Source organism: Pleurodeles waltl, chromosome 6 (genome assembly GCF_031143425.1).
Source record: "Pleurodeles waltl isolate 20211129_DDA chromosome 6, aPleWal1.hap1.20221129, whole genome shotgun sequence".
Classification (NCBI taxonomy): domain Eukaryota; kingdom Metazoa; phylum Chordata; class Amphibia; order Caudata; family Salamandridae; genus Pleurodeles; species Pleurodeles waltl.
The window spans coordinates 1,707,237,738-1,707,261,330 of record NC_090445.1 but is presented as its reverse complement, the minus strand read 5'-3'; the positions used below and the strand labels follow the sequence as shown (position 1 = coordinate 1,707,261,330).

General features: G+C 51.4%; 1 long non-coding RNA gene across 1 annotated transcript in view; it reads left to right on the top strand.

Moving 5' to 3' along the window:
- Positions 1 to 23,593, top strand: part of LOC138302209 (uncharacterized) — a 124,530-nt gene that overhangs the window by 88,452 nt on the left and 12,485 nt on the right. The window contains exon 2 of the long non-coding RNA XR_011205339.1: positions 12,087 to 12,143. This is a non-coding gene — a long non-coding RNA (uncharacterized lncRNA). The remainder of the gene's footprint in view (positions 1 to 12,086; positions 12,144 to 23,593) is intronic.

Here is a 23,593-nt window from a genome sequence, read left to right as displayed (position 1 = left end):
TAAGTACTGGGCCTTGATCTGCTAGCGAAGCACACTTCTGGACTAAGAAGAAACGCTGCTGGAGTAAAGGCTGCTGTGCCAGGAGGATTGCCACTCTGCTGTGACTGACTGTTCCCAGGAACTGCTGACCTGCTGTGTTTTGCTGCCCTGCTGCCTGGTGACTTTGCATCACAATAAGAACCAACGAGCAGCTCCAGAGTGTCCCCAATGGGCTGCTGACTGACTCTCCCTGCACCGATCTGAGGCTGCAGGAACGCAAGAACCTCACCTGCCTCCCTTCTGGTGTCTGCAGCGCTGCCCGAGGGCCGTGGGTTGAACGCTTTAAAGGAGCGTGACATGGGATGTACCGCGACTTCAGCGGCGCTCCAACTCCCACAGCCCTTGAGACTAAAGACCGCACCCTCCCTGGAGTACTTGGCAGGTGGTGCATTGCAGCAGGTGGTGCATTGCAGCAGGTGAGGCGCGCTTTTGTCCGGAGCTCTAAGCGTTGCTCCTGCCCCCTTTGGCCCTGCCTGCCACAGGGCTGCATGTCCGAGAGAGAGACTGCCAGTGTTCCAACAGCTGGGCGCACAGACCTGCCTGGCAGCCCGGCCCGTCCTCGGCACACTCCTGCCTGACGCCGCTTCCCCAGCCTCAGGACCATCTCTTCTGAGATCAGACCCAAGCAGTCCCAGGGGGTCCACTCGCGCTGCTCGCCGGAGAGCAGTTCTACCACAGTTCCCCTAATAGGCCCATCAGCAGGGCCTGGCTTCTTCAATTACTACTTACAGGGCATTCCTCAGCAGTACCGTAAAAGCCCTAAATCAAGTCCCACCAACTTAAAACCTGCCTATTCCTCCATCTGTGCAACTGCACCTTTTACTAGTGCATGAACTTAGCTGAGGATCATAATTATTGCTTTGATCTAATATTGACTTGAGCAGATGTGTGTTTATATACAGCTCCTAAACTTTTATTTTAACCAGATAAACCTTATCTATTTTATTAAACCTGTGTGGAGTCTTTTTGTGGTGTCTCCATTGTATTGCCGCATGTGTGTTTTGCACAAATACTTTACATATTGCCTTCTAAGTTAAGCCAGCCCTATATGACGATGTGGCGGTCTCATCTTTTCCTTTCTTTAAAACGTTTACTAAGGTTCCTTTCTTGGAAGAGGGCGCGACTGAGCCTCCTGCCAGAATACAGTTAAACTGGTGAGAGGGGCAGCTAGCAAAGCGCAAAGCACTTATAAAACTCCTCCCCGGTGCCATCTTTGCCAGGGGCCTTCAACCTCGGTAGCCCTCTTATGGCCCTTTTGACCTTCGCAGGGCTATTTGGACATATCAAAAGGGCCGCAGCCTAACTGCTCAGCTCCGGAAAGTGCACTCGCCATAAAAATCTGTCAGAAAGGGCCGAATTCCATGTCCCAATGTTCCCCTTGTAAAGAGAGTCATAATAGCTAAAACATATTTGCCCTATCTTCTTGTTGTCTCCATAATTCCCATTCCAGGATCTTTTGTGCTAGTGATTGTTTCAATTGATTTTTTCCTTAGACATCCAGGCCAGAAAATGACCCGTTTTCTCACCCTTTTCATGCACCTGACAATTGCTAGCCCAACTATCAAGAATTTCCTTACCCAGAAACACATCTTTGAGACCTTCTTTCTTTTCCTGCCATGAATGCAAGGAACTAGGAGACTGCTCAGCCAAAGCTTTACAATATACATTATCAGCCGCTCTTTGCAAACTATCCTGTTTTTCTTTATCCCTCTTTCTCTGAAAGGCCAGAATGGTGATCATAGCGCTCTAAATCATAGTCCCCTCCACTATATGGGCATTAGTAGAGAAAAAATGTTCGATCTCTGTAGCCAGGGAACAGACATCGGATTCCTGGCCCAACAGTGTCTTGTCCATGAGACAGCTCATAGTTGCTCTTAAAAAAAAACTGGAAAATTTCAAGAGAATCACTGAATGATCCAAGAAAGCCCCGACGTGATACTGCGAGGAGATATTTAAGATGGTTAAAGGGGATAGAAAAAATTCTATCCGCCAGGCGGACCAGTACTTTTTGAAGTGACAGGAACACACTCTGGATGTTGGATTTAACTTACACCATACATCTTGGACCCCAGCCTTGAGCACAAGTCCAGCAAGACCCTTTCTTTATTCCTCGGTTTGGATTAGAGGAGTATAGTCCAAGTAGGGGAAGATAGTAGAAATCACTCCCTATATTGGGTATCCTGGAGAGGTTACATAGCTCCCATAACAGGGACTGAAGAGGCTTGATGTTATCATTAATCAATCCATAGAAGGAAACAGTATTATACCTGACATTAGAGATTGCCATGGGAGCTATAACCCAAAAACTACCCTCATCCTTAAAGGGGGAAAGGGAGCGAACCTGAACTCTACGACTAATCACCACCACTGTCCCTCTAGGAGTGGAATCTGCAGGTGAGAAAAATACACTGGCTGACACAGGGATACCGGAGTTTATTGCTTTCATTCCCCTGGACAGAGTGTATCTCTTTTAAGAGAATCACAGAAAGATCATACTGCTGCAAGCTCAAAAAGACTGCATCCCTCTTCCGTCTATTATTTAACTCATTTGCATTTCGGCAGACTATAGTAAAGTATGTTCCCCTATTATTCATGTATATATGTTTCCTTTTTATCGTCCTGAAGACGAATTTCTCTTCTTAGACCTGCTAGTAATCCCAAGCCGTACTCATCCACTGTATACAAGCAAATTTTTCCCCCTGCAGAGACTCCCCCTTCCACCAATCCCCCTCCCACCTCCCAACCATCCCCTTCTCCCTCACCCCCGAATCGTGCAGCCCCCCACCCAACTCCTCAACCCCCCAGGAACTGGGCAACCAGTTAACCTGCATTGTGTTCTTCCTGCACCTGTGGTGGTCTGAAGCACATCCAATGTACATCTTAGAATTCCCCCTTGTTTGCATGGATATATAGTACTTCCCTCCCCAGGACATTTAATTTTGCAAGGTGCAGCAGTTGTGCCTAAGCCCTTTTAGCACTCAAAATCTCTGGAAGGCGTTTCAGTTTTCAGCGTCTCCTGGAGGTTTCATAAGCCATATCTGGGAAAATCTTGAATGAAAAATCATCAATCACTTTTACAGATTTCAGCTGAATGGCGTTTTTAAGTATCTCCTCCTGTACTCTGAAATCTTGAAAACAGACCAAATGGTCTGTGGTCTGGCAGCATTCTTGGAGGCTATTGTAGGGGGTCGGGACTGTATGATCCCTTAGGATAGAAAGATCTGTATGGGAATCTGATAAGAGATATTTTGACAGCAGCTCATTTATCTCATCAGACAAAACTTGATTCTATCCAAAAGCTTCTGGGACCCCGATGAGTCTAAGATTTGATCACCTAGATCTATTTTTCAAGTCTTATACTTTATCCTTCACTTGCTGCATATGTTTGAGGAGCTTGAGTGTAGACACAGAATGTGACTGATTGGCACCTTCCAGGCTAGATATCCTTTGCTTGGCTTCCAAGCACCTGGTACTCTGTGTCAGCAGGCCCTTGTCTGTTGAATCCAGCCTCCTCTCTATTTCTTTGGCGATCTTTTCATAAACAGCTTTCATTCCTTGAGCCCCTGCCAGTGCCTGTTTAAAAAGGGTGCTTATCGGAGCACTGAAGTTCCCTAGGTTCTCAAACTGTTTCTCATTTATTCCATGCACCGCCAAAGGGTAGAAAAAACTCATGGGCTTGTGCAGAACCACTCTCCCTGTCCTTAGCAAGGAGTTGAGTGTTGCCCTAGGAGATCTGGTTTTGCACGCCAACAGTGGTTCTGCTCGGCTGAGTTAAGAAAGGGAAATTTTTGCTGACATAAACTTGCCGCTGTCAGCCACCACATCCAAGCATAAGAGAGAGACAGATGTACTTTTCTTTGCCTCTTGTAGTTCACGTGTGGAGTGTCTGCTGAAGATGGGATATTGAAGCACACAAGTCTGGCAGCCCATGGGGCTACCTTCGGAGGGGATCGTTAATGGAACAGTTGTATTCGGTTTCCCCACACCAGCTTCTGAAATTTCCTCCAGATTGCTCTTTACATGCTTGTGGATTGGCTGGCTCCCAGAATACTTGTGGCATACTGTAGAAGGCTGGCCTGGCTTATAGTGGGTACCTTGTGGTACTTACACCTTGTGCCAGGTCCAGTTATCCCTTATTAGTAGATTAGAGGTGTTCTAGCAGCTTAGACTGATAGAGGTAGCTATAGCAGAGCAGCTTAGGCTGAACTAGGAGACATGCAAAGCTCCTACTATACCATTTATATCATATAGCACAATATCACAAGAAAACACAATACTCAGAGTTACTAAAGATAAAGGTACTTTATTTTAGTGACAATATGCCAAAAGTATCTCAGAGGATATACTCCCTTAGGAGGTAAGCAATATACACAAAATATATACACACAAAAACCAAATCAGGTAAGTAACAGTTAGAAAAGTAGTGCAAACAATGTAGAACACAATAGAATGCAATAGGGAGAAATAGGCCTAGGGGCAACACAAACCATATACTCCAACAGTGGAATGCGAACCCAAATGGACCCCAGGCCTAGTGTAGTGTGTAGAGGGTCGCTGGGAGTGTAAGAAAACACTAAGGGTGTCCAAGATACCCCACCCCAAGACCCTGAAAAGTAGGAGTAAAGTTACCCTACTGCTCCAGAAAGACAGTAAAGTCGAGATAGGGGATTCTGCAAGGACAACAACTGACTGCAAAGCACTGAAGACGGATTCCTGGACTTGAGGACCTGTAATGTAAGGGGACCAAGTCCAAGAGTCACACAAGTGTCCAGGGGGGGGAAGGAGCCCACTAAACCCCAGATGAAGGTGCAAAAGGGCTGCCTTCGGGTGGACGAAGCTGAGGATTCTGCAACAACGGAAGGTGCCAGGAACTTCTCCTTTGGTTAGAAGATGTCCCACGGCGTGCTGGAGGATAAAAGGTGTTTCCACGCAGAACGACCACAAACAAGCCTTGCTTAGCTGCAAGAGTCGCAGTTGAGGATTGTGGGTGCTGCTAGGGCCCAGGAAGGACCAGGAGGTCGCCCCTTGGAGGAGGAGACAGAGGTGGCGCTCAGCAAAACAGAGAGCCCTCGCAGAAGCAGGCAGCACCCGCAGAAGCACCTGAACAGGCACTTAGAAGATCTGAGGACAACGGTCGACTCAGAGTCACAAAAGAGGGCCCCACGACGTTGGAGTCCAACTCAGCAAGTTAGGCAATGCAGGATGGAGTGCTGGGGACCTAGACTAGGCTGTGTACAAAGGAAGTCTTGCAAAAATGCACAGAAGCCCGAGCAGCTGCAGTCCACGCAGTACACATGATTACTGCCTGGCGTGGGGAGGCAAGGACTTACCTCCACAAAATTTGGACAGAAGGGCCACTGGACTGTGGAAGACACTTGGACCCAGCTCCTGTGTTCCAGGGACCACACTCGTAAGGATGAAAGGGGACCCAGAGGACCGGTGATGCAGAAGTTTGGTGCCTGCGTTAGCAGGGGGAAGATTCCGTCAACCCACAGGAGATTTCTTCTTGGTTTCCAGTGCAGGGTTGAAGGCAGACAGCCCTCAGAGCATGCACCACCAGGAAACATTCGAGAAAGCTGGCAGGACGAGGCGCTACAATGTTGCTGGTAGTCTTCTTGCTACTTTGTTGCGGTTATGCAGGCGTCCTGGAGCAGTCAGCGGTCGATCCTTGGCAGAAGTCAAAGAGGGAAGTGCAGAGGAACTCTAGTGAGCTCTTGCATTCGTTATCTGGTGAGATGCTCACTAGAGAGACCCTAAATAGCCCACAGAGGAGGATTGGCTACAGAGAAAGGTAAGCACCTATCAGGAGGGGTCTCTGACGGCACCTGCTGGCACTGGTCACTCAGAGCTGTCCATTGTGTCCATTGTGTTACCCTAATCACCCGCCTCCGCTCCACCGGGATCCAAGACCAGGCCCTGGACTGGATCGCCTCCTTCCTCGTAAACCGCTCCCAAAGAGTCTACCTCCCTCCGTTTCACTCAGAACCCACTGAGATCATCTGCGGCGTACCTCAAGGCTCATCACTCAGCCCGACACTCTTCAATGTCTACATGAGCCCCCTCGCTAACATCGTACGCAAGCACGACATCATCATCACCTCCTACGCCGACGACACCCAACTTATACTCTCCCTCACCAAGGACCCCGCCAGCGCCAAGACCAACCTACAAGAGGGTATGAAGGACGTCGCAGATTGGATGAGGCTCAGCCGCCTAAAGCTGAACTCTGAAAAAACTGAAGTCCTCATCCTCGGCAACACCCCGTCCGCCTGGGACGACTCCTGGTGGCCCACGGCCCTCGGCACCGCACCGACCCCCGCAGACCACGCCCGCAACCTCGGCTTCATCTTGGACCCCCTTCTCACCATGACCAAGCAAGTCAACGCCGTGTCCTCCGCCTGCTTCCTCACCCTCCGCATGCTCCGCAAGATCTTCCGCTGGATCCCCGCCGACACCAGAAAAACCGTGACCCACGCCCTCGTCACGAGCCGCCTGGACTACGGCAACACCCTCTACGCTGGGACCACCGCCAAACTCCAAAATCGCCTGCAACGCATTCAAAACACCTCAGCCCGCCTCATCCTCGACGTACCCCGCAACAGCCACATCTCCGCACACCTGAGACACCTGCATTGGCTCCCAGTCAGCAAAAGGATCACCTTCCGACTTCTCACCCACGCACACAAAGCCCTCCACGACAAGGGACCGGAATACCTCAACAGACGGCTCAACTTCTACGTCCCCACCCGCCCCCTCCGCTCCTCTGGCCTCGCACTCGCCGCCGTCCCTCGCATCCGACGCTCTACGGCGGGTGGGAGATCTTTCTCCTTCCTGGCGGCCAAGACCTGGAACTCCCTCCCCACCAGCCTCAGGACCACCCAGGACCACTCCGCTTTCCGGAGACTCCTAAAGACCTGGCTGTTCGAGCAGCGATAACCACCCCCTTTGTCCCTAGCGCCTTGAGACCCGCACGGGTGAGTAGCGCGCTTTATAAATGCTAATGATTTGATTTGATTTGATTTGTCCTCACACCTCTGCATCCAAGATGGCAGAGGTCTTGGACACACTGGAGGAGCTCTGGGCACCTCCCCTGGGATTTGCTGGTCAGGGGAGTAGTCACTCCCCTTTCCTTTGTCCAGTTTCGTGCCAGAGCAGGGCTGGGGGATCCCTGAACCAGTGGAGACTGGCTTATGCAAGGAGGGCACCATCTGTACTCTTCAGAGCATTTCCAGAGGCCAGGAGAGGCTACTCCTCCCAGGCCCTTCACACCTATTTCCAAAGGAAGAGGGTGTAACATCCTCTCTCAGAGGAAATCCTTTGTTCTGCCTTCCTGGGACCAGGCTGCCCAGGCCCCAGGGGGGCAGAAACCTGTCTGAGGGGTTGGCAGCAGCGGTAGCTGGAGTGGAGACCCCGAAAAGTTCGTTTGGCAGTATCGGGCTCTATGCTGGAGACCCGGGGCTGCATGGAATTGTCCCCCCAATACCAGAATGGTATTGGGGTGACAATTCCATGATCCTAGACATGTTACATGGCCATGTTCGGAGTTACCATTGTGACGCTACATATAGGTATTGACCTATATGTAGTACATGTGTGTAATGGTGTCCCCGCACTCACAAAGTCCGGGGAATTTGCCCTGAACAATGTGGGGGCACCTGGGCTAGTGCCAGGGTGCCCACACACTAAGTAACTTTGCACCTAACCATCACCAAGTGAGGGTTAGACATATAGGTGACTTATAAGTTACTTAAGTGCAGTGTAAAATGGCTGTGAAATAACGTGGACGTTATTCCACTCAGGCTGCAGTGGCAGTCCTGTGTAAGAATTGTCTGAGCTCCCTATGGGTGGCAAAAGAAATTCTGCAGCCCATAGGGATCTCCTGGAACCCCAATACTCTGGGTACCTAGGTACCATATACTAGGGAATTATAAGGGTGTTCCAGTGTGCCAATCAGAATTTGTAAAATTAGTCACTAGCCTGCAGTGACAATTTTAAAAGCAGAAAGAGCATAAACACTGAGGTTCTGGTTAGCAGAGCCTCAGTGATACAGTTAGGCACCACACAGGGAACACATATAGGCCACAAACTTATGAGCACTGGGGTCCTGGCTAGCAGGATCCCAGTGACACATATCAAACACAGTAACAACATAGGGTTTTCACTATGAGCACTGGGCCCTAGCTAGCAGGATCCCAGTGAGACAGTAAAAACAGTCTGACATATACTCACAAACAGGCCAAAAGTGGGGGTAACAAGGCTAGAAAGAGGCTACCTTCCTACACATACTCAGAGAGTTCCGCTTTTAGGTCCCCGATATCTCCATCCTCAGGTGGGCGGAGAGAGTTCTACTAGGGGCTGTAATTAAGATGGTGCTGGTGTCTCAATACCTCCAGGAGGGCTTACAGTTTCCTCTACCATCCTTTCACATGACCACTCAGTCCCCTGGAATCTGTTCTCCTCACTATGGGTGCTAGAAGCCACTTTATTTATATTTGAGGCCTTCGCCTCAGCGTGAATCAATTTACTGTGCAAGTCTGTTGGGGATTTAAGACTGCATACCCCACCAAACTTTTCTTCCGGTGGGAGGGTATCAGTTAGGAAAAAGACTGCCTTTCCTTAGGAGAAAGTGAGCAGCAGCGAAAATCATCCAGACATTCGTGGGGCTAGAGCTCAAATGTCCATGGTGAACACTTTTCCAGGGCAGGTCGAAAGAATGTAGCAGTGGAGATTCCTGGGAAATAAAGAGGGGTAGAAATGCTGGGGGGGGGGGGCGAGTGCCACAAAATACAAAGGCAGAAAGAGGCTAAAGTTCGCTCACCCCTTTTTGCAGAAATACAGTCTTCATCACAGTTCAAATCGCCACTCTGGCACCACACACCAGCGCTGTCAAGCCAAACCCCAAGTGCTAGTCAAGGGCCAACCAATAGTCCGCCAAACTGCCAGAGACCTTTCCCCACATTCAGCCACCACAGCTGCGCACTCTGTCCGCGGCCAATGCCATTATGGGCTTCATACCAGAACGGGCGGTGGTCGTGAGCCGCCACTCCCTCTTGTTTCTCTGACGTGTGGCATGCAGATACAGCCCCAATGGACCTCAAGACAGCAGCCGTTGCAAGCTGCTACGAGGAAGAATCCGCCCTACAGCGTTTGAAAGGATGTGGCTTCAGACCACCATGATGGGATCAGACAGCACGCCCGCCGATCAAATCTCCTGTCATCCCGGATCACAGGAAATTCCCCATCAACACAACATCTGATTGCTAAGTCAGTTGGAGAAGATAAATTGTGAGCAGCTAGTTTTTAAGGCATCTCCTGAATGTCTGTCAGAGAGAGAGAGAATAAAGGTGTTCTATGTGGAAGCACCTACTTGGACTGACCCACAACATTCATGTGGCGCCGTTGACAATGTCCCGCCCTGCATTCTGCTGGGCCGGCGGGCGGAAACACTGTTTCCGCCCGCTGGCCCAGCAGAATGTTCTTTATGCGGCCGGCGGGGTCTCAAGGGGGCTGGCGGTCTATAGAAAGACCGCCAGCATGAACACGGCGGTGTTTACTGCTGTGTTCATAATTACCCCCCATGTCTCATTGGAAGATGAATTGTTGAATCCTTCTTCGGATTGGCAGTGTCTTGGTAGTAAGTAATATAAACAAGTTGCTAGGAATTAAATCCAGATTTCTAGCAGGACTATCAACGGATTTCTTGCACATTTTTGCCAACAACTCAAACTTTCAGTTGTTACTGAGTACCTGGTCAGAGCGATGTGGTAGTTGGCTGGAATTCCAGGTACCTCAGAGAAGCAAACGATTGGAAGTTGCATTCACAAATATTCCAGAGTCTACAACCAGGTAGGGTCTTTGAGACATGGATTTTTTGCCTCCCATTTGAACAAACAATTGGAGAAGTTTCTCAGTTGGAGGCTGGACCCCATGGCACTAGCCATAAATGTCTTCCTTCAGGATTTTAACAAGAATCTCCACTACATATTTTTCCCATTTGTGATTATCCTTTGAGTGGCAGCTCAGGCAAGGAACCAGAAGACGAAGTTGAATTCTAGTGACTTTGATGTGGTAAGCTCAGTCATAGTTCCCAGTTCGTCTAGATATGCTGTGCAGTTCTTTAATGAGACTCCTGTCCTTTGCAGAGATGTTGCCAGACCTGCTACTATTTCAACATCCCATGGTGCTGCAGGGGCAACAGCACCTCACGGCCTGGACCTTTTCGGGAGTCATTGGTTCTTGCCATACCTATCACAGCAGGCTGAGTCTTTCATCAGACAATCCTGGTCGACCAGTACCCGTAAACGATATTCTTCTTCCTGGAAGAGATGGGTGTGTTGGCACGAAAAATTGGGTGTGAATCCTCTAGGGGCTCAATAACAATTTGAGATTCATTTTTTATCTTAACTGCCTTCGAATGGCTTACAGGTCAATAAACATTTTTTGTTAAGCCACTTCAGAAGGGCAGTCAACAATAGAAGGTAAACCAAATGGCGATCACCCTTTGGTGAGTAAGGTGATGAGAGAAATTAGGTTATCCAAGCCACTGTCACCTCACTATTTAAGATTGTGGAGTATGGATATTGTCCTTACGTTTCTTCACAAATGGACTGATAATACTGATTTGTCTAGGAAACTACTTTCAGCAAACCTATGTTGTTGTGACTGGTGTCACACAGAAGAATGTCAGATACACAAGCACTGAATCTAGCAGGTATGATTTATTCTCCTGGTGGAGTGTCTTTTAACATTTTTTGAAGAACAAAAACCTTTTGAAAATTGTGACTTATCCCAGTTTTCCTGATAGTCCAAATTGTCTGCTGTTCAAAGTCTAATGGCTATGGAGATTGTACTAGACAATTCATAGTGGCTCATATAGGATAGTTATTAATTGTATTGCACAAACCTTTCAAGCCAATTTTGTCGGCCACATTAGCAAGATGGATGAGGCGGCTCATGTCTGAAGCAGACATTGATGTACCAGTGTTTGTTGCACATTCTGTCATAGGTGCCATGACATCCAAACGTTTCAGTTGGGTTCCAGATCAGAGGACACTGATCTGGAACCCAACTTCGTCTTCTGATTCAACTTGCTAAATATTTTATTGTAGACCAATAACTAATGTTGCTTCAGTTGTAATGGGAAAGCTTTAAACATGCATAACCAGAGCCTCTGATCCTGACATAGAATTAAAACCTTTCTAGCTATTGTGCCAATAATGTTCAGTTCTATTGAGGATATGGAGGCGAGGAGTATCCCACCCAAAGTTGATGTGATTCATTATCATGAATATGCCTTTGCTCCTGTGTTACCATTGCTTTAGATTACTCGTCCTTATGTTGAGTATTAACAGCTGTGGATATTGACATTATTACTCATTTTCTATTTTTCAGGTAATGAAAAAATGTAGTTTTAGAGATCCAGGAATGATGGGCTGTATTGGAGTTGCAGAGCTAGCATTGTTAGCGGAAGTCCTGAGCAGTGGCAGAATTAGAGGTCTATGGACAGTGATTTGTGCTGGATGTTGCAATGCTGACATTACTAGTTCAAGCTTGTGCATTTTGCAGCAACGTAAAGTCGAGTTCCAAGTTGGTTTAAGTCAGTTTACACTTACAAAGATGATGAACAGTTTCAGTTGAATACAGTTGTGTTAATCCATCGGGCACAATGAATACAAAATTCACATAGTGTTTGACAGTTTCATGGGGATTAGCCATGATGAAAGTGCGATGGACTGTGTCTCATGTCAGGGTAACATAGGAAAGGTCGTTTTTTGTGTTTCACTGTTGTGATTGACTACTGTGAATTTTTCAATAAAGAGAGAGAAGCATAATCCCAACCTCCATATCCACAATGGAATTGAAAATTCTTGACTCGATTGCTACAGATATTTTTATTTCTTGTGGTGAAGTCTTTTTATCCTGTCTGTTCTCTTGACCTTAATCTTTCTTGATTCACATTCCCTCCTTAATGCACCCGCCTTCTTTTTCTACTTCTCCGACCGGTTTTTCTTTCTCTTTCAAATGTTTATCCCTTCTCTGTTTTGCAGACTCCTCTTGTCCTGTTGGCAGGCATGGAAGTCAATTGAAGTGTCTCATTCCTGCGGGTAAGTGTTTCCCTTGCTCCTGTAATGCTCTCAGGCAGTACTTTGTGATAAGACCTCTATTTTAAAAAGGGAAATAAAAATGACCCATTGTCATATACATTAATTTCCATATTGGATGTTTCTTTTCAAATTGTTTGCAAGAATAATACTGAAAGCAATTGAGGACTGAGCTAGTGAGTGCCAACAAATCCCTTTACATCAGTTGGGCTTGAGACCTGCTTGAGGCCTGTGCACAGCGCCATATATTCATCCTTATTTATGCAGTGTGGAAGGCTGCTAATATTAGTGTTTGGCTGGTTGTCATGTGGCACAGGACTACATTTGATTCAGTGAAAAACCAGGCAGATAGGGCATCAAAAAAGGATTGTTAGCTTTGTTCATAGATTTTCACACCGATACATGGACAAACGTTTCAGGAGAAATAAAGTCTGAAATGCCTAAGAGAATACCCACATATAAAGGTCTTAAGGAATGATGCATCTTGACTTTCCTATTGTTTTTTTCTCTCTCAACAGTCAGTCTGCAAAGGCAAATACACCCAATGAGTAAATATTGCAAGAAATATAACTTGGTTGTTAATGCCAGCAAAATTCAGGCCCTAATCTTTTGAAAAAGGAAACATTGGCATCTATATTGTAAAGGTTCAGAGAGGAAAACTCCATAAAAAACCAAGAATCTTTTTTAATGAAATGCTGTGCCTAAAAGATCACAATCAGTTTGTATTTGCAAAGGCTTTAACAGTAATTTTGTTTAAAATGTGGTGTTTGTTTGTCTTAACCAATGCTGAAAGCTTGTGCTCAAAAGGTAAAGCTATTTTCTATGAGGCAACTCCAGTTCCCTAGGGTCCACAGACTCCAGAGTCGCACCAATGCACACTGTAACATGTATGAAAAGAACACTGATGTGGAGTACAAAAGCACATCTGTACAGCTTATGGGTCATCCAGGAATGTCAACTTTCTCTGACTCAGCTCAGGATCAGGGTCAAGGCCTTTTGTGACCCTGTTGGGCAGGATTAATTACTGTTCCCTCCAGCTGCAGGATCATGGGCATGTATCAATCAGCCAGCTGTGATCCTGTGCCAGGAACCGGGCTTGCCCCAGGCCACTCAACGAAGCCAAGCCGGGGGGGGGGGGGATGAGGGGATGGGGGCAGGAGTGCTCTTTTGAAGATTTGCTGGGGTAGGCCCTGGCAGGGATGTTAGGGAGGGGTGGAGCTGAGACCCCAAGAACGCACATGTGACAACTGACTCCTGGGTGACGCTATCTTGAAGCATCCCAGAAGTCTGTGCAGAGAGCTTGAAACAGGGGTGGAGAGCTGATGTGGCACCTCGGGATAGGCCAGAGGTGCATTCCTGCATTCCTGCTGGAACCTCCTGTCTCTCCCTTTAAAGGTCTTGTACAGTGGGGGAGAGATGTTCTCTTGGCTGTGCTTTTGCTGAGGAACACTGGGATTTGAGGCTGACGCCATCGACAATTAGAAGGAGGAGCACCCTGACAGACACCAGGACCAAGGACACTGTCTCTGCTTGACCCCAGGACCAGTGGGGGAGAGAGTGGGCTCCTCACCAGGAGGAGGGAGGCCCAGAAGGAGAGCAAGGTAAAATTCTGGTGCAGGGAGCCCGTGATACCAGCTCCCTGCAAAATCCATCACCCTTTTAGGGCAGGAGGCCTGATGGAAGTGCTCCAGGTGACTAGGGCTTGTCACTAGGAGCAAAATGAGCCAAAGCACTCCAAATCAGTCCAACGGAGCCCAAGATATCCCTGTGTAAAGTTTGGTGACCTTGGGAGGACTGGCAACGAAGCATGTGGGGCTCCGCTGCTGATTTCAGCCTTGCCCCTGGGTGCGCCAGGGCCTGGAGGCCACCCCTAAGAAGAAAACATGCCGGGGAGTGCCGTCGTAAGAAGACTGGTGCAAGGGAATGCCATCACACTCACTCGGTTCCGACAAGGGGGAGCTGGGACCCCATCTCAGGGCCCCAACAGTGAAGAGAAGTCAGGGAGTGCCGTCGAGCTCCCTGTGAAGCTGCCCAGGGGCCCTGGACCCCATCCCTGGGCCCAGTGATGAAGATAAAGATGGGGAACGCGTGTTGAGCTCTAGTGAAGCTGCCAGGGGCCCCCATGCCCCATCCTGGGGCCCCGATGAAGAGTCTGGACAGGGAATGCTGTCTTCCCCTCACCTGCAAAGGTGGGAGGGGGCCCAGGACCCCATCCTGGGGTTCTGAAGGCTGGAGTAACGAGGGGGTATGTCATTGTACTTCCCGAGGCGACCAGGAAGGCCGCATCACCAAGCGCGTCTGCCTGCTGGAGCACTTTAGGCTGCTGGACGTGCAGGAAACGGGCAAGAGCAGGCGGGGTGGGCTTTCCAAGCTGCTCTCCAACGTCGAGGCAGGCCTTGGGGTGTGCAGTCCCACCCAGCAAGAAGGAACTATGCAAAGCTGCCAGACAGGTTAGAAACAAAGGAAACCACAGTGTCTCTCCCCGAAGCAGCGGGAGAGCCACTCATCTAATATGCACACTCACCAGAGGGGTACACCATAACGCCCTGCAGGGATTGCCCGCATTTTTGCAGAGAAAGTCCTTCGTTTTGGTGTGTGGTGGCCCCAGGAAACCAGGATCACCACCAAAATTATCACAAAGTTCAGAGGGGTGCTGCAGGAGGAGCACAGCTTTCCCCAAGAAGAAATTCAAACTTCCCACCCTGGGACTTGCAAATGATAACCCCTCATGGGTTTAGTTGTACTTGCAAGCATTCACCAGGCTGGAGCTTTTGCTCTGCAGCTCAGAGTGATGTTTTTTTCTCTTGTGGGGGGAGTGTAAGGCTACAGTGTTGTGGCCTTGAAAAATGCCATGTGACTGTTTGTATGGGAAGACACCCTCCAGGGGTGAAAGGTAGTAATAACACATGTGTGTAACTAAGAAATGATGTCCTCAGGGACTATGCTAAAAATATCGGGCCCTGTTCACAAAGTTAAACTGAGACGTTTGGTCTAAACTTAGACTAAACATCTAAAATACGACTTTGGAAATTCACAAAGGGCATTTACGAGTAGTTTCTTTATGTCTTCACTGGGGGTGAGGATCCCGCCCGAGTGCGTAGATCCCACCCCGAGTGTGGAGCTAAAGTTACTACTCGTAAATGCCCTTCGTGAATTCACAAAGTCGTAAACTTAGACGTTTGGTCTAAGTTTAGGCCAAACGCCTAAGTTTACCGTTGTGAAACTGGCACATCATCTTGTACCTGAACTGTGATTCAGATTCTGATATATGCTGCAAGCACCCACTAGGGGTTAAAGTCCATAATTATAAAGTCTTGTAATTATAAATGGAACTAAGTTGCATTATTTATGTGACATTCATGATAAGTACACTGCACTTTCAGTCATGCTTAGACATTGCTCATGCTAAGGCCGGGCAGCCACTGCATTATTGCCAGTAATAGGTGCCCTCAGTCATGCTTATGTGTGATTATTACCGTTGTTCCTATGGTGAAATGCTTGTTGAAATTATGAGGTGGACTGCCACTTGCTATCAAGTGCTCTTACTCCAAGTTATGTTCAACCCATGGCATTTAGGGACAAGATAATGTTTAAACATGTGAGTTGTGGCACTGGACCCCCGTAGGAGGGGGTAAGAATAATTACGAAATGTCATCCAAAAGTAATTCCTTCACCTTGTGTATATTTTAAAATTGTTACATAGTATCGAGTAGTGTGTGTAACAAATGTACTTTTTTCCTCTTTCAAAAGAAAAAGCACAGACTTGGCAAACATGTATTGAGTATTATTCTTGTGTACCTGTGAATGGTGATTACTCGCCCACACCACCTCCCTTGAGTAGGCCTTGGACTGCTCTGCTTCCCTACTCTGTGAAAGTCACGTGCTACAATAGGGTGTTTGATTCTCAGTGGAGGACGGATGTGGACCCATTACTTGTGCAGGTCACACAACTAATGACCAATTTTCTAACACTTGGAATTAAGGAAATGATTTTGAATTTGATGGTTAGAGGTTACTGTGTCAGGGTGACAGAGGACATTGCCCCCAACATCCCACTGGACCTCCGTTTGCCAAATCTAGAGTTGTCCACCTGGCCTCAGACAACTCTAAACAGGCAGGAACCCCAGTGACAACAGTTCCTGTCAAGTATTGTAAAATTTTGACAGGACGCTCTATCATACGTGACGGCTGCCCATCAAACTTATATAGAGATTTTCATTTTTCAAAAACAAGCTGGAGGTTATTTTAGAAAAATGAAAAACAAATGACCTCCACATCATGGACGTTTTCTCCCAGGGTGTGGGGATCTTTATTTTTGTTATTACTGTCCCTCACTTACAGACATAAAAGCAAAAACAATGCCCTCCACTCTAAATAGGATTGATGACTTTGGCCCTCATTCTGACCCTGGCGGTCGGTGATAAAGCGGCGGCCAACCCGCCAACAGGCCGGCGGTCCAAAATATGCAATTCTGACCCTGGCGGGAACCGCCAACACAGCCCGCCGCATTAACACGCCGCCCGCCACGGCGGAACAAACAAACAGCGCGGCGGTCCCCGCCAACAGCCAGGCGGCAGACAATGTACCGCCCACCCTATCACGACCCACCAATCCGCCACCTTTTCCGGGGCGGGAGCACCGCCGATAAAAACACGGCGGAAACAGACTACGAACGGGAAAACGCTCACCTCCACATACTCCACGCGAGATTCCGGCAGTATGGAACCCGAGTTGCAGGTCATCCCCGCACTCCTATACCTGCTCCTGTACCAGGAGCACGCCCGGCGGCGCGGAAGACATCGGTGAGTACTGCACCTACGACACAGGGGAGGGAAAAGGAGGGGAGGGAAAAGATTACCGGCACACACCCACCCACCCACTACAACACACACATCAATGCATTCCCACAGATCACTGTCACAACCCACAAACCCCCCCCTCCGAAATAATGCAAAGACCAAAAGAAGAGATCTTAAACGGGCAGATATATTGAAAAATGGACAGCAGTAATCCCAATAAATAAATAAACTATGTACAAAATACATACATCTACTAAATGTAGTCCAACCACTGTCCGTGGACCACAGGGGTCCTGAGCAAAGGGGCAAGGCCCAGTCCCACGACAAGAACTCCACGGAGAGAACACTGCAGGGGCATCAGAAAGAAAAAAGGACAGGCACCTCAGGGGGAAGGGAAGTGGGGGCACCTCAGCCACTTGAGTACACGACGCCAGATCCACGAGGGGACTCCATGACCACTGGCCCATCCTGGGGAGAGCAAAGCCACAGTCCATACAGTCCATACAGTGGGTGGCCTGCCCACTGGGCCATCCTGGGGAGAGCAAAGCCACAGTCCATACAGTCCATACAGTGGGTGGCCTGCCCACTGGGCCATCCTGGGGAGAGCAAAGCCACAGTCCATACAGTCCATACAGTGGGTAGCCTGCCCACTGGGCCATCCTGGGGAGAGCAAAGCCACAGTCCAAACAGTCCATACAGTGGGTGGCCTGCCCACTGGGCCATGCTGGGGAGAGCAAAGCCACAGTCCAAACAGTCCATACAGTGGGTGGCCTGCCCACTGGGCCATCCTGGGGAGTGCAAAGCCACAGTCCAAACAGTCCATACAGTGGGTGGCCTGCCCACTGGGCCATCCTGGGGAGTGCAAAGCCACAGTCCATACAGTCCATACAGTGGGTGGCCTGCCCACTGGGCCATCCTGGGGAGTGCAAAGCCACAGTCCATACAGTCCATACAGTGGTTGGCCTGCCCACTGGGCCATCCTGGGGAGTGCAAAGCCACAGTCCAAACAGTCCATAACAGACTCCACTGCCACTGGAGGAGGCATGTTGGCCAGAGGACATCCTGCAGCCCTGCCCGAGACAGATCCTGCCCTGCCACGTCTGCCAAAGGGCCAGCGGTTCCTGCCTGGAAGGGCCCAGTTCAGCGGTTCTTGCCTTGAAGGGCCCAGTTCAGCGGTTCTTGAGACGGCGGTCCCCAGCAGAGCGGTGCTGGAGACGGCGGGGCCCAGTTCAGCGGTTCTTGCCTTGAAGGGCCCAGTTCAGCGGTTCTTGAGACGGCGGTCCCCAGCGGAGCGGTGCTGGAGACGGCGGGGCCCAGTTCAGCGGTTCTTGAGACGGCGGTCCCCAGCGGAGCGGTGCTGGAGACGGCGGGGCCCAGTTCAGCGGTTCTTGCCTTGAAGGGCCCAGTTCAGCGGTTCTTGAGACGGCGGTCCCCAGCGGAGCGGTGCTGGAGACGGCGGCCATTCTATGGCCAACTGCTCATTGCCTGGTGGTGCCCTCCTGGGCAGCGGGGATGGTGCTCCTTCAATGCCCACCTGGGCTGTGGGTGGTGGGGCCCTCCTGGCCAGCTGGGCTGGGTCCTCCCTGGGCAGCGGCTATGGGGGTGGTGGGCTCTCCCGGGGCAGCTGTGCCGGTTCCTCCCGGGGCAGCGGCTATGGGGGTTGCGGGCTCCTCCTGGGCAGCTGTGACGGGTCCTCCATGGGCAGCAGGCCTGCTGCCTGACTTCTCCGCCTTGCTGCCCTTGCCCTCCTTAGTCAGGAGTCTGTGGCCCTTTCCTCCCTTTGGAGCTGTGGCTGTTGACGGTGGCTGGCTAGTGTCCTGGGGGGATATAGAACCCGGGCTCCGGCGGCGGCCCTTCCGCCTTCTGCTCCTCTTCCCAGGGGGTGGGCTGGCTGTCCCCTTGCTGCTGGGCGAAGATCCAGACCTGCGGGCTGGTGGGCTCCAATACCCCTGCACCCTTGTCAAGGGGGCTGCAGGGCTGGTGGTGGCTGAGGTGCTCTTCTTACCCCGACGAGAAGGAGGGGGGGCTCAGGGTCAGGAAAGAAGGTAGCAGTAGAGAGATAGATTTTCCTGGGACAATGGATAGTGGTAGGTACAGTGGGAATGGGAGTGGAGGGAGAGGATGTGGTTGTAGGCGAGACAACTTTGCTGTCTTTGGGTGCAGGTGCAGGAGCGGGAGGCTGTCGTGAGGTGGATGGCTGTTGGGTGGGTGGGTGGCTGCGTTTGTGTGGTGTGGAAGAGGGGGTGACAGACACAGTGGGAGAGGACACAGGGGACGTGTAAATGGCAGTGGGGGTGGTGACTGCACGTGTGCGGACTGGACTGGAGGGTGTGCTGGTGATGGAAACACTGGCTGATGGTGAGGTGAATGAAGGTGTGAGTGTAGACGTCACAGGGAGGGAGGAGGGAGACGAGGAGGTGGGGGTCACAGAGGTGGTAGTGACTGTTGGCATGTCTGCATCGGAATGTTGCTTGTGTGAATGTCTGCGTGATCTGTGGTGCCTATGTTTGGATGAGCTGCTCTTGTGTGTTGAGGTGTGTGCAGGCTGGTCTGATGGTGTGGGTGGGACAGGCAGAGGAACAGGAGACTGGGAGGAGGGAGTTAGTAGAGGGAGGCAGGAGACAGGGACAATGGCTGCCGTCAGTGCTGAGGCCAGAGCCTGGAACGATCGCTGATGGGCAGCCTGACCCGAATGAATGCCCTCCAGGTACGCATTGCTGCGATGAACCTCCCTCTCCACCCCCTGGATGGCATTCAAAAGGGTAGTCTGCCCAACAATGAGCGTTCGGAGGAGGTCAATGACCTCCTCACTGAGGGCAGCGGGGGTAACAGGGGCAGGGCCTGAGGTGCCTGGGGCGAAGGAGATGCCCGGCTTCCTGGCAGAGCGGGCACGGGGCGAACGCTGAGGGGCTGCTGGGAGGGCGGAGATGGTGCGCTGGGTGGCGGCTGTACCTGTAATGGCGGGGGGCACGGATGGTGCCACCCCCGCAAGGGAGCTCCCTTCCGAGGACGTGTCCGTGTCGCTGCAGGGTCCAGTCGTCCCCGTTGTGGAGCTCCCCTCGCCCTCCGTCTCACTGGTCCAGTCAGACTCTGTGGCATTGCCCTCCTGGGCCATGTGAGATGCAGCTCCCTCCTGCCCCGATGCCACTTCTCCTCCGCCTGATGATGCTGATGCACACAAGCACAGAAAGACAAACAAAAAGGGGGGGGGAGAGAGAAATAAAGAGATTTTGAGTACATGGATCACCGGTACAGTTAGCGGACATGACAGACACAGATGCCCCCTGCACTAAGTTGCGCACTTGGGGTCCCCTACGCATTCCGTGGAACATGCCCTACACGCCTAGAGTTGACAACTGCACCCATGGATGACACGGCCCAGGGATGGCTGTACTGGCACACTACTGAGGGTGGTGGCTGGGGACACAGGGGCTTACGGGGGTGCCCAGCCTACAGATATCGCCCTGGCCTAGGGGGACCCACAGTCCTCCTCCCCCACCCAGACACCTCCACTGCGCGACAACAGAGTAGATAATGCTTGTACTCACCCCCTTGTGTCTGCTGTGCTGCCCTCACGCGCCCATCCAAATCAGGGTAGGCCACCGCCAGGATCCGGAACATCAGGGGGGTCAGTTGACGGCAGGCACCCCGCCTACGTTGGGAGGCCATCCCCAGCAGAGACTCGGCGGTCTTCTTGGTCCCGCGGCGGATGTCCTCCCACCTCTTGCGGCAGTGGGTGCCCCGTCGATGGTGGACCCCCAGGGTCCGGACTTCCTTGGCGATGGCACGCCAAATCCCGATCTTCTCATGGGCGCGGACCTATGTGACACGTACAGGGAGGGAGAAATACCACGTTCAAGTTTGTCTGCATTTTCGTAGCCAGTGGCCCAACGCCCCCCATCCCCGCCAGGCCCCCCGCCAGGCCCCCCGCCATGCCCCCCGCCAGGCCCAACATGCCCCCCATCCCCGCCAGGCCCCCCGCCAGGCCCAACATGCCCCCCATCCCCGCCAGGCCCCCCGCCAGGCCCAACATGCCTCCCATCCCCGCCAGGCCCCCCGCCAGGCCCCCCGCCAGGCCCAACATGCCCCCCATCCCCGCCAAGCCCCCCGCCAGGCCCCCCCGCCAGGCCCAACATGCCCCCCATCCCCGCCAGGCCCCCCGCCAGGCCCCCAAGCCAGCCAGTGGCCCCAAATCCATATTGAATTAAACTTGCTTGTTGGTCTGGAGGACCTTAGAGTAGCGCATACTGGGGGAGGACCCCATCCACAAGTTTCTCCAACTCTTCTCCAGTGAAGGCAGGGGCCCTTTCCCCAGGCGCAGCAGCCATTGTCCCTTCCAGACCGAGGTCACAGCAACACTTCAAAGTTCAAGTCGCAAGTGAATAAGTAGATAGAAAATGGCGGTCACGTCCGCGGCGGTGCGTACCGCGGCGGTGCGTACCGCCACCGACGGCGCCCTTCGCCATTGGCTCCTGAAACCCATAGGCTTCAATGTTAACCAATGCGGCTTCGCGCCGCGGTCTTCGACCGCCGACCGCCGCGGTGTGCCACGCCAGCGCATTGACCTCACATCCCATTGTCACACTTCACAGGTCAGGCAGCCGCCATTTCGAGGGTCCACATGGCTCAATTTCAACTGCGTCACACAGGCCTAGGCCTTGCATAGCCACTCAGACACGCCATTCACTGCATTGAGAATCGTTTACTGTGCAAGCTGTGAGTACGTACCTGTGGGTTGCTTGACTGTGTACAGGCCGCTGGTGGACCTGTCGACAATGGAAGCACGCCACATTATCCTGACCTACCGGCTTGACCGTGCCACTATACATGAACTGTGTGCCCAGCTGGAGCCCGACCTGATGTCCCCCATCCGCCAACCCACAGGGATTCCCCCTCTGGTGCAGGTCCTGTCAGTACTCCACTTCTTGGCAAGTGGGTCATTTCAGACAACAGTGGGAATTGCTTCTGGGATGTCTCAGCCCATGTTTTCGAAGGTGTTATCCAGAGTGTTGTCGGCCCTGATGAAATACATGAGGAGCTACATCATTTTCCCTGAGGTGGGCGAATTGGCTGCAGTGAAGGGTGATTTCTATGCCCTTGGACATATTCCCAACGTCATTGGTGCCATTGATGGGACCCATGTGGCTTTGGTTCCCCCAAGAGACAGGGAGCAGGTGTACAGGAACAGAAAAAGTTACCATTCCATGAACATCCAGGTGGTGTGTTTGGCTGACCAGTACATCTCGCATGTAAATGCCAAATTCCCAGGGTCAGTGCATGACGCCTACATCCTAAGGAATAGCAGCATCCCTTACGTGATGGAAGAGCTAGAGAGACACCGTGTATGGCTATTGGGGGACTCTGGGTACCCCAACCTGTTGTGGCTACTGACCCCAGTAAGGAATCCCCGGACCAGGGCAGAGGAACGGTACAATGAGGCCCATGGGCGTACTAGGAGGGTGATCGAACGCACCTTCGGCCTCCTAAAGGCCAGGTTTCGGTGCCTGCATATGACAGGTGGATCCCTAATGTACTCACCTAAGAAGGTGTGTCACATCATCGTGGCCTGCTGCATGCTTCACAACCTGGCTTTGCGCCGCCAGGTGCCTTTCCTGCAGGAGGATGGTCGAGACGGTGGTGTTGTGGCAGCTGTGGAACCTGTGGAGAGTGACGAGGAGGAAGACGACGGGGCTGAAACAGACAACAGGGACAGAATCATTGAACAGTACTTCCAATAGGACACAGGTAACAATTCAAACATAATTTAGTAAATGTGTACTACTCTCCTGCATCTCTGCTGCCTGTCTATTTGCCCCAGTGTATGATGACTGAGTTGTGGCTTTTCCCTCCCTATTTCAGATCTGGGGTCCCCACTACGAGTCCTGTGCTTCGTTTCCCCATGGACTACAGCTTTGTGGCAGCTGTTTGTTGACTTCACTATGTACAAGGACATATTTGCACTGTCATGTCAATTACAATATTTTGAAATCACAGCCAGACTCCAGATAGTTTTGTGCAAAATAGGTGTTTATTTCAGTGCTCAAAATGGGATGGGTGGTTTCAAGTGGGTGGGGGCTATGGTGAAGGAATGTCCATGGCAGAGTCCAGAGTAACAGTCACACAGGTGCATTGTCCAGAGGCCTGTGGAGAGATGGAGCATGGGCAGTTCAAGGATGGACAGGGTGACAATGTGGGACAGTGGGATGACATCAGGTGGTATCCTTTGCTGGCGGGGGTCTTGACATCCTACTCTGTCTTCTTGCGAGATCTCAGGGCCCTCTTGCGGGGTGGTTCTTCTCCTGCAGGAGGTGGGGGTCTGGTGGGCTGCTGTTGTGCGGGGGCCTCCTGTCCACTAGCGCCGGCGGAGGTGGTTGGCTGTTCTTGGTCCAGGCTAGTGGCAGGGGCCCTTTGTTGTTGTTGAGTGTCCGTCCTGGTGTTGATGAGGTCCTGCAGCAGCCCTACCATGGTAACCAGGGTGGAGGTGAGGGCTCTGATGTCCTCCCTGTACCCCCGATAGTGTTCCTCCTGCAGTACCTGGATCTCCTGGAACCGGGCCAGTACCGTCGCCATCGTCTCCTGGGAGCGGTTGTATGCTCCCATGATGGTGGTGAGGGCCTCGTGGAGAGTGGGTTCCCTGGGCCCGTCCCCCCCCCT